This window comes from Neophocaena asiaeorientalis, unplaced genomic scaffold (genome assembly GCF_003031525.2).
Source record: "Neophocaena asiaeorientalis asiaeorientalis breed wild unplaced genomic scaffold, Neophocaena_asiaeorientalis_V1.1 scaffold606, whole genome shotgun sequence".
In the NCBI taxonomy this organism is placed as follows: Eukaryota; Metazoa; Chordata; class Mammalia; order Artiodactyla; family Phocoenidae; genus Neophocaena; species Neophocaena asiaeorientalis.
Genome location: NW_020173687.1, coordinates 8,160,319 through 8,171,709, shown reverse-complemented (window position 1 = coordinate 8,171,709; position 11,391 = coordinate 8,160,319). Strand labels below are relative to the sequence as shown.

Sequence of the window (11,391 nt, the reverse complement as noted above, 5' to 3'; positions counted from 1 at the left end):
AGTAGTCAATCATACATTCATTTCATCTTCATTCATTCCATCCAGCAAATATTTTGATTGATTGCCTGCTACAGGTCTTAGACCAATTGTGTGTGCTGGAGAGAGCAGGAATCAGAATCAATAAAGCCCCTGCCCTCAGGGACAGACAAATAAGCAAAGCATACTGCATGTCAAATGGATGTGGTGCTGCCTAGAGGGGACAGGGAACACCAGCAAGTGGCCCTGTTTTCTGCAGGCAGTCAGAGGAGGATCTCCTACGAGGAAAGCCTTTAGAAGAGCCATACATGGGAAGAGCATTCCAGGAAGAGGCCCCAGCAAGGGCAAAGGCTCCGAGCCTTGCTTGGGCTACCCGGCATATCTGAGGACTGGGAATGAGACCCAAATGGTTGGAGCCAGAGGGCCAAGAGGAGGAGACTGGACGTGAGGTTAGGTTGTTTTCTTCTTTTGTTTTTGTGTTTTGTATTGGGTCTATTTTACGGCTGGGATTTCTCCTTCTACGGGGCAGGGAGGGGGTGGGAAATATGACATCAGGATGTGTTAGGTATGCCTTAAATGTGAAAGCACAAAGAGGAGTGACTGTGCTTCATTTTGGGAGGCATAAGTATATTTTACCAGGTGGGTGGAGAAGCACAGTGTGGAGGGCCCCCTAGGGATCGTTGTTGTTTACTCTGGGGAAATGGGAAGCCATGGGAGGGTTGGGAACTTAAGATGTAGGTGACCTAGACTAAAGATCACTCTGACTGCTATTGAGATATTTATAGGGGGCAAGAACGGAGTCAGGAAAACAAGTTTGGAGGCTAGTCCAACACTCCAGAGGAGAGAAGATTTTTTTCTCCCAGTTACTATTGTTTAACAAACCACCCCAAAATTTGTGGCTTAAAACATCAATAGTTTATTATTTCTCATGGTTCTGTGGGCTGCCTGGGCAGTTCTTTTGCTTCACAAGTATCAGCTGGGTCCTATTTTCCTCCATCTTTGCAGGCCTAGTTTTTTGTGTGTGTGTGTTTTGTTTTTTTTTTTAATGTTTGCCCATATGTATTTGACCTTGTTGGCTGTGGGGTGTTTTTATGTTTCCATGAATATTTCCAAGCTTTGTTGTGGAATGCAGTTAAAGGACCTGGAAATGGTTTGATTCTTTCAGGTCTCGCTTTTAAGATTTGTTTGGCAGGATCAAAGCAGCGTTTAGCGTCCGAGGCTAATTATTCTCTGCTACTGAGGCAAGACACTGTTCTGCCCATTGCCCGGGAATTGTGAGGTTGTCCAGCTGGGCTGTGTGAGCTCCAGTGTGGTTTGCTCGAATCCAGGGTGGTTGTCTCTGAAGCCTCGAAGTTCCTTGTGTGTGTGCTGATCCATAGTCAGCTGAAGACCTCACGTGGGTCCTTTGCCTGTCTCTGGAGTTCTCTCTCTCCACCCCACTCCTCTCTCTGGTACCCTGCCCTCTGAACTCAGCTGCCTCAGTCTCCCCAGCCTCTCAGCTCCATCTCTTCAGCTCAGAGTCCATCTTGCTTCTCCTGGGTTCTCCCTCCCCAAACATATTGACTTTGAGATGCCTCTTAACCATCCCACTGGAGATTCCTTGAAATGTTTTCTGGAAGAATCCCTCCTGACACCCCAGACTCCTCGTGTTCAAGGTGAGTCAAAGACTCAGGTGCACCTCCTATGCAACGTAACATTGCCTGTCAAGTGATTGCCTTGACATTTGGAATCTGACTCTGCACTCAGTCTGGCAGCTGTAACTCCTTAAATTATTTCAGGTACCAGGTCTTTGATTTGGTTGATGAGCCTCAAAACTTTAGCTTTGTTTCTTCCCTGATCAGGTAAAGGAAAACAATACATTGGTGATTCTGGTTATCCCTTATTTTAAATATACACAGAAGAGACTTTGCTTTTGACTAATGGGCTGCAGTGCTCTTTGTTAGTAGTAGCAGCTAAAGTCCTGGCATTGGGGAATGACGTAGTCTTAAAAATATTAGTTAGAAAGTAAGGTATTCTTATAATAATATCACTCTCACTCGCCAGCTTCTGTATTAGCCAAGACTCTTGCTGGCAAGTCGTGGAAGTCCACCTCAAATTAGCTTAAGCAAAAGTCCTAGAAGAAATCCCCTTACATAAGTGGAATTTACAGGCTCCTATAGCTCAAAAGCTTAAGAGGTGGGAAGGCAGAGCCTGATTCAAACAGTCTTCAGACCCCTCTCCCTCTCTGTCTCTTTCCCTCTTAGTTCTCAATCTGGTGGGACCAAGTTTTTGTTGGCCTTAAGGTTTTGACCTGAGAGAGAAATAGAGAACACTCTTCCCAATATCTCCGGCAAAAGTCCCGTGGGCAAGGGGATCCCAGTTGGCCAGGCTTGGGTCCCCTGTCGGTCCTTGGTGCAGGGTCGGGAGGAGGTCAGGCCCACAGGGTGATAGGACCAGAGCAGCACTGATCTTCTGGGCCCTAGAATTCTTTGCTGTGGGGGCCGACCTGTGCATTCTAAGACATGTAACCGCACCCCTGGCCTCTACCCACTAGATGCCAGTATTAACCTCCCTCCACCCACCGTGACCAGGAAAGTAACTCCAGATATTGCCACATGTCCCCTGCTGGGCAGAGTCACCCCCGTTGAGAACCAGTTCTATGGAGTGAGAGTAGTTTTCTATGGGAAGAGATGCCGGCTGGGAAAATAGGCCTGTGACCTATTCCAGTGTGTTTTCTGAGAACAGAAGGAGGTGGACCAATTGTTGGGATCTGTTAATGTACAATGAACCACTGACGGGTACAGTTTAGTTCAGTGCTTTAATTCTTACAGAATAATTTTGTGACAGGGCACATAAAAATTGGGGGATACCTATGAACGTGTTCGAGATGTTATAAGTGTTATAGCAGGACCAGAAAATTCTCTGGTGTCATGATAAAAACCAGAAACTAAGACTGAAATACCAAGGTCAGGTTTTTTTTGTTTGTTTTTCTTTTGGGCTGTGCTGTGCAACTTTCAGGATCTTAGTTCCCTGACCAGGGATTGAACCTGGATCCCCACGAGTGGAAGAACGGAGTCCTAACCACTGGACAGCCAGGGAATTCCCATACCAAGGTCTATTTTGGCTCAATCTTGTACTAGGTGCATGATCTTTCTTAAATTATTTAATCTCCTTTAATCCTCAACTTTCTTCAATATACAAAATGATTAATGATGTCAGACAAAACAATAATATATGTGAAAGTCCTGGGTAAACTTTAAATGGCATTCAAATTGGAGGTATTTAAACTTTTCAATTAATTGAACATGGATGCTACTTCGGTGACTTCTGAGTTTTTAGAATAGTGCGTTCAGGTGTGTTTGGGTTGTTTATTCTGTGACTGTGGAGCATGGTATTCTGTTTCTTATTCTCTCCCTTTTTCCTTCTCTCCACTTTTTGGTTAACATAGAGATGTCAGTGTTATAAGAAGATGGCTATTTTTACTTTCTAGTATGTTCCAAGAGGCAAAAGAATTGCTCACCTGAGAATTATCAGTCTCTTCTGTTCCTGCTGTTTAAAAAAAAAAAATAAGAAAAAAACATTTCTAGTTCATCTAGCTAACTGGTGGGTGAGAGTCGTAGGAATGATCCTGTCCTCAGGAAGGCAGACATTGTGTTCCAACAGCGCATGGTATATATGTTTTCAGCTTTCTGGCTCTGTTCCACCTTGGTAATAACCCACCCGGTTAATTCAGTGGGATTTAAGCTTCTGGTCTTTGTCTGAACAAATCAGAGATTGCCAGAAAACATTTGAAGAAATCGTGGAACCCAGTCATATTCAAGCATAGAATATATCCCAGAAACAAACAAATGACCTAATCCCATGTCAGATGCAGGGGCTAAATGATTTGTCTCCTAAAAGAGTCTTATAGTCAGTGTTTACTTCCCAAGTGAAAGAGAAAATTTGCTTCTTGATCTAAACCAGTTGTAGGAACATTCTCAGAGTGTCACCTTTTGGAGCAAACGTTGTTTGACTTTTGGATTAGATTCGTGATTTTTTACGCAAGACTGTCTTTAGAGTTTTGGGTTAAGAACGCTGTGTTTTCCTTTTCTGTTTGTAGAGACAGGCTTTCCTGGGTGACATCTCTTGTTATCACTATTAGTGGATCGTTTTTCATATTCTTGTTTCAAATCTAACAATTGCTGAAATGAACACATACATTTCTCAACCAGTGAAATATCTCCTAAAAGGTACTTTCTTCTCAGCAGGAGGCTTTGGTAACTTCCTGAGAAATTCAGCATTCTTTAAGTCAGAGACTACACTAATAATCACAATTTACATGTGAACATATAAACTACAGGAAATCAGAGAGGGAGAAGAAAATTTTATTATGTACTTGGCTAGGAGTCTTTGAATGTTTATAGTCTGGGAACGGATACTGCGAAAGTCTTTCTGGGATTGACATATATACACTAATATGTATAAAGTGGATAACTAATAAAAACCTGCTGTATAAAAAAATTAATTTAAAAAAAGTCTTTTCTGTTGTTAGGGAGGGCCCACGTTCCCACCCCACACCCCCACCCCACACCCCCAATCCTCAGCCTTGGCTTTGGAGTCAAAACAGCACTCTTCTTACACTTGATAGTGTTAGGGGAGATGTTTTTTTTCCCCTTGGCATATTTCTACAGCTGGAAACTAGGGAAGCAAGGAGGCTGATTAATCGCTTTCTAGCTAAGCACATTAATACCATTCTCTTGGCATCTTCCAACAGTTTGTTTTATTTTGTCGTAAGGACCTATTTCCTTTCTAATGAAATTTTGGTACGACCTTCTTGTGTGAATGCTTCTTTCTGGGCCCTTCGGGGTTTCCTTTACCAGTATTGGTATTTCCACCAGAGAGCTAATATCTGTGGACTGCTGCAGGCACTTGAATCGTGTGTGAGTTAGAGATGAGAGGTGTGCAAGCGTGTGGGGTGGGGGAAAGGAGGAGTCAACCTCTGCTCTAACGAATATGTCCTCAAATACACATAGCTCTCCGTTCATGGTATATGATGACTTGGTCATTCCAGCTGCTGTTAAGTTTTTGTTTTTTTTTTTATTTATTTATTTATTTTATTTTTGGCTGTGTTGGGTCTTCGTTTCTGTGCGAGGGCTTTCTCTAGTTGTGGCGAGCGGGGGCCACTCTTCATCGCAGTGCGTGGGCCTCTCACTGTCGCGGCCTCTCTTGTTGCGGAGCACAAGCTCCAGACGCGCAGGCTCAGTAGTTGTGGCTCACGGGCCTAGTTGCTCCGCGGCATGTGGGACCTTCCCAGACCAGGGCTCGAACCCGTGTCCCCTGCATTGGCAGGCAGAGTCTCAACCACTGCGCCACCAGGGAAGCCCTGCTGTTAAGTTTTGAAGGGCCAATCAACAGAAATAATAATCCAAATCATTCTTCTTCTTCAAGGGTGTCTGAGAACTCTGGCCGCAACCTAGTTTTTAAAAACATAACATATTAGTGATTAGGACAAAATTCTTTCCCAGGGCTCTTCTAGATAATGCCTCCCTAAATGATGGCTCAGATGTATGAGTCAGTCTCAGGAGCTGACCATTAAGCCACTGGCCAAGCTTCTATTTTTAAGAATCGCTAGGAAAAACTGGAAGCAATTTTAGAAAATAAAGAAAATACTCTTTGTCCTTTCTTTTTTTTTTTTTCCTTGTGGGGAATGAGAAGAGACAGAGTCTTTGATTCATGTACAGCCAAGATCTAGGAATAAAGCAAATACAGTAGAACCCTTTCCTAAGTGGTAGGCACAGTTCTAATTCCCACAATTTAGAGATCTGTTGTACATCAAGGTTTTAGTGTATGGGGCTTGTTGTCAGCCACACAGTATGATCTGTGATATACCTAGGGTTCCCTGAATATGAAAGCAAAACTTTGCAGTAATTTATTTTATTGGATTTGAACCCACTAAACACAGCTCTTGAGTTGTGTACACAGTCTCATTGTTCTAATAGTAAACATTGTGTCCATTGTCAAGTTTAATTAAAATACAGTGAACCTGTGGCAACTGTGGACAATGGAATCCACGAACTGATAAATAGCTCTGAGATTGTACACACCTGACGTTTTAAGGGCTTCCTGATGATCAAAGTTCAAGCACATTTAATAGTTTCAGCAGTTGCACTGCTTCAATTTGTGTTTATTTTCATTTCCCTTGGGCAGAACTCTCTAATCTGGGCTTAACTTTTCATACCGTACTTTTGAGAGGGGCTTAAATTACCCTATTCTTGTAATAGCAATACTCTTAATGTGGAAGACTTTAAAAGTGTCTCTGCCCACTTAAAACAGAATTTCCATTACTGTGCATTTATTCTGTAGATACAGGAAACCCAATTATTGCTTGGAATCGAACTAGGCCCTTGAGGAACGTGAAACTCTCATTTTCTTCTCCGCCCCCTACCCATCATCAGACATGGGTTTTATTTTATCAGAATTAAATAAAAATGGATGATGTGAGTGCAAATAGCTACATGGAAGGGAAAATCTATTTCTAAGATCTTTACTACTTGTGCCTAAATAAGATTGTTCTCTGATTATTTGCTGGCTGTTTGTAAGAGAAAATCATTATTCCTGGCTCCTAAGTCTGGAAGTCATTCATACAAGGAGGCACAAAATATTTCAACCGTTTTTATTCCCTCAGTTTTCCTATGAGTATTCATTCAATATTTTGGCTGATAATACAGTGAAAGAACAGGCTCTAGGCAGTTTTTCTAGAAATCAAGATTTATCTACTTCTTTGGATAATCAAATATTCCTTGCTCAGAATGTCCTTCCAAGAACAACCTTTATGAAATAGAGCCCTCACCTCCCATCTCTCTCCATTTTCTTGCCCTGCTTTACTTTTCTTCAAAGCATTCATCAATACAGGTTATTTATTAACACCGTATTTATCTGCTAGCTTATAAACCTCTAGAACAGCGCCACCCAACAGAAATGCAGTGCAAGCCACAGAGGACATTAAAAACGTTCTAGGAAACACATTCTAAAGGTGAAAAGAAATAGGTGAAATTAATTATGATAGTGTCACCGACCCAGGCCCTTAGACTCTTTAATCAATAGAAGTTAATAAGAGGCCAGATGGGAATTCCAGGCAAACCTTTATTGGGGCTCGGGCTACAGCACGAGGGAGTGAGAACAAGAAACAGGTGCCTCTGCACTCTGCCTGAGAGGAGCTGTTTAGGTCCTTAAATGGGGTAATGACGGAGGGGGGCGGGTCTGTGGGGTGGGTAGGTGGCTAGCTTAGGTGGTCTGCCCACCCACTCAGTGGTGCTGCATGCAGGGATCATACACAATCCCCTGTTTTTGCTCCCAGCACCGCAGAAATGGCAGTTGGTTTGTGGCCTTTTTGTATCCTGTTGTTCATAATTGCCCCAAATGCCCATTCTTGCAGTTATTTCAGTCCCTTATAGTTTCTTTGTATTCTGTTGCCCAGAGAGATGTTAGCCCAAGTGCAAGCACTCTGGTAGAGGGTCCCAGGTCCCTGCCTATCTCAACAGTATGTTTTATTAAACTTAATACATCCATAATATTATCACTTCAGCATCAAATCAGTGTAAAATGATTGCTAATGTGATTTCATTTTCATTTTTTGGACTAAGTCTTCAGAATCTGGTGTCTATTTTATACTCCCAGCACCTCTTAATCCCAACTGGCCACCTTTCAAGGGCCACATGTGACTTGTGGCTGCCATGTTGGACAGCATGGCTCTAGGATGTAATCTCCACATGGTTAGTGGCTTTGCTTTGTTCACTAGAGAAAATAAATACTAAGCACATTCTAAGTGCATAGTAAATAGTCAGTGAAATAGCAAATGAATATTAAAATTATAATGACCACACTGTTTAGCCAAAGGTCTGTGTATTACATGTCATCTAGCATGCTGCAATGCCTCTAGTTTTCTCTTCTTCCTAACATTTCCCTCTTGCCTACTACTCTAAGAATATCAAAATGTAAGAAAGTCACTGTGATCATTTATTCTGCCATTGACCTACTTTTGCTGGGAAAAGCCAAAGGCTATATCCTGTGGTGACTCTTCCGCCCTCCCACCCCTCAGAACGGACCCATTCGAACCTTGTTTCTGCTGTTGCCCCTCCTCTTAGTTCTGTGCTCCCTCCCTTTGATCAGTTCTCAAGCTCCCTAATCAGCAGTGGCTCATATCATTTTTTAAAAGATCATATATCCCTTAATATTTGGGCAACACCTCCTTCCCTTCTCTTCCTCCTGTCAAATCCAGTAAATAAAGAATGCATTTGGCACCTTCCTTGTGCCAGATACCATGGAAGTAGGCACTGCACATACACCTCAGGGCAGTGTAGACACTGGCCCTGCTTTTGAAGCACTTTCAGTCCAGTGGCTGAGAAAGACAAACAGACAAACAGTCATTACAGTGACGACACAGGAGAGTGTCATGGCAAAGGCACAGGCTCTGGGAAGAACAGGGTTCAGACCTTGGCACTGCCACTTACTAAGTATATGGGCTTGAGCTGATCACAGTATATCTCTATGCCTTAGTTTTCTCATCTGTAAAATGGAGCTAATAAAAGTATGTACCACATAGTGTTGTTGTAAGGATTAAATTGTAGGCAGGTCGGGTGGGGTGGGGAGAAAACAAATTATCTGCAGGCAGACCTTGTTTTTTTTACACTTTGCTTTATTGTGCTTCACAGATACTGCGTTTTTTACAAATTGAAGGTTTGGGGCAACCCTGTGTCGAGCAAGTCTGTTGTTGCCATTTTTCTAACGGCATCGGCTCACTTCCTGTCTCTGCGTCACATTTTGGTAGTCCTTGCACTATTTTTTTTTAATATAGATTTATTTTTATTTTGGGCGGCATTGGGTCTTCATTGCTGCGCACGGGCTTTCTCTAGTTTCGGCGAGCGGGAGCTACTGTTCGTTGCGGTGCGAGGGCTTCTCATTGCGGTGGCTTCTGTTGTTGTGGAGCACGGGCTCTAGGCGCGCGGGCTTCAGTAGCTGTGGCTCGCGGACTCCAGAGTGCAGGCTCAGTAGCTGTGGCGCATGGGCTTAGCTGCTCCACGGCATGTGAGATCTTCCCGGACCGGGTCTTGAACCCATGTCCCCTGCATTGGCAGGCAGATTCTTAACCACTGCGCCACCAGGGAAGCCTTCCTTGCACTATTTCAAACTTTTTTATTATTATGCTTGTTACAATGATCTGTGACCAGTGATCTTTGACGTTACTACTACGACTTGTTGAAGACTCAGATGATGGTTGGCAATTTTTTTAGCAATGAAGTATTTTTATTTTATCTTTTAGGTATTTTTAAATTAGGGTATATGCATTGTTTTTTTAGACATAATGCTATTGCACGCTTAACAGTGTAAGCATAACTTTTACACGTGCTGGGAAACCAAAAAATTCACATGACTCACTTATTGCCATATTTGTTTTATTCCAGCGATCTGGAACAGAGTTGGCAATATTTCCAAGGTGCCTGTGTATATCACCACTATACTCTTGTAAAGAGATGACCTTGGATCATTGCCAACTGTGGTTAAGAGACATGCATATCTAATGTATTACACTTACCAGAAGAGTGTCTGGCATTAACATATTTCTAAGTGTTAGATATTTTTATTATTATCCATATTGGAAGAAGATGGCCCTTTGGGAGAATTCAGGGGGCACAGCAGCCCAGATAGTGAAGGGTCAGGTGACATTTCCTGGAGGAAACCCCATCACCAGTGAAGCCTGATGAGGAGTTTAAGGGGGAGGAACAACATTTATAAAGACCTGGAAGCAAGAGCTCTTACGGCAGTTTGAGGAACTGAAAAAAGTTAAAACTGCCTAAAACGCAAGCCCAAAGGCCTCTGGGGACCAGGTAGAACATGTGAAACTGTTGATATTCGACACTTTTCAAACTATAAAAATGGAGGTTATTTATGGTTTAGCCTAATAGTATGGCTAATGTGAGCTGTGTAAAAAAAAAAAAAAAAAAACCAAAACAAGAGCGAGCTCCTTAATACACCATGTGTCATGGGACATTGGGTCTCACTGGGACACTGGGTCTCACCAGGACACCTGCTGCCCTTCGGCTGGGAGGGCTTGTGGGGAAGAGAAGACCTGGGCCCAGGTGGCCTGGGTGCATGGCCGGCTGCAGGTGCCCTGTGGGACTGAATATACTCGGCGGTGCCCATTTTAAAAGTCCAAAGGGTGAATTTTATAGGTTTTTTGATTTTTAAAATGTTAGCTCAGATTTTGGGGAGCGGGGCACAGGAGGGACCAAAGCGTTTGTCAGCCAGACATGGCTGCTTTACTAGTTGCTAATCTGCAGCCTGACTGTAGACCTGGGGGCTGGGGGGTGGGGGCAGGAATGAGGCTGGACTTATGAGTGCAAGATATTTTTTTTTAGGAGTGAGATACTGAATATATTCCCCACTTTCTCTGGCCCTGCCTGCTGCCATCACTGTTCAAAGTCATTTCCTTCTGAAACCCTCCAGTGTCTTCCCACCACACTTAGAATCACATTCAGAGTCTACACCCCAGTTTATAACTCCACCCGATCTGCCCCGGCCACCTCCCAACCCTGCATGGTGTTCCCTACTACACTTAATTTTTTTATTCCTGAAACCCACCAAGCTCATTTTGCCCTCGGGGCTTTTGCACGAGCTCTTCTGTCTGCTTGAAATACTTGTCTTTCAGATAGTCCTAAGTCTGGCTCTTTTTCATTCAGGGGTTGGCTCAAATGTCACATCCTCAGAGAGGCGGTGTTGGAGGTCTCCAAAACCACTTCTGGATTTAAGGATTTGCTAAGAGGACTCCAGGAAGCAGCATGGCCATGATTTTTACAGAGAAAGGACGCAAAGGAAAATGGGCAGTCAGCGAATATCCAGTGGATGGATGGATGGATGGATGGATGGAGGATTTTACCTGTCCTGTTGCTCAAGGGCAATGCTTGCTCCCCCATCTGTACTGTCCTAAGACTTCTCTTTCAGGCTTTTCCCTTTGGCCTGTAGATACCAACATGTGTACCCGACATGTGTGCCCAGCTGAGAGGCTGATTTCGTGAGTGAGAACAGTTGGATTTTATCCCATCCCTGACCAGACTTCAACTTTGCAGACTGCAGTGTTTTCGGTTTATCTCGTAGCTGTGTCCTAGCATCCCCCTGCCCCTCAGCCTCCCTCTCCTCCCTCATCCCTTTGATCAATGGCATTATCCTTCTCTGGCTGAACTGTTTACACACACACACACACACACACACACACACACATTTTATAAGCACTGAAGCACTGAAAAAGCAGAACTCTGACCCATACTCTATATTTCATGGGAAGCCTTTCCAAAGAGATTCAGCTGAAAGAGTTTCTAAGAAACTCCTTCCTCCATCCTTCCCTCCCTCCCTTCCTCCCTTCCTCCCTCCCTCCCTCCCTTCCTCCCTTCCTCCCTCCCTTCC

The 11,391-nt window shown here is 43.6% G+C and overlaps 1 long non-coding RNA gene across 1 annotated transcript in view; it reads left to right on the top strand.

Annotated features, from left to right (window-relative positions):
* Window positions 1–338: 338 nt before the first annotated feature.
* LOC112402993 (uncharacterized) overlaps window positions 339–11,391 on the top strand; it is a 30,653-nt gene continuing 19,600 nt past the window's right edge. Inside the window, exon 1 of the long non-coding RNA XR_003003824.1 lies at window positions 339–425. This is a non-coding gene — a long non-coding RNA (uncharacterized LOC112402993). The remainder of the gene's footprint in view (window positions 426–11,391) is intronic.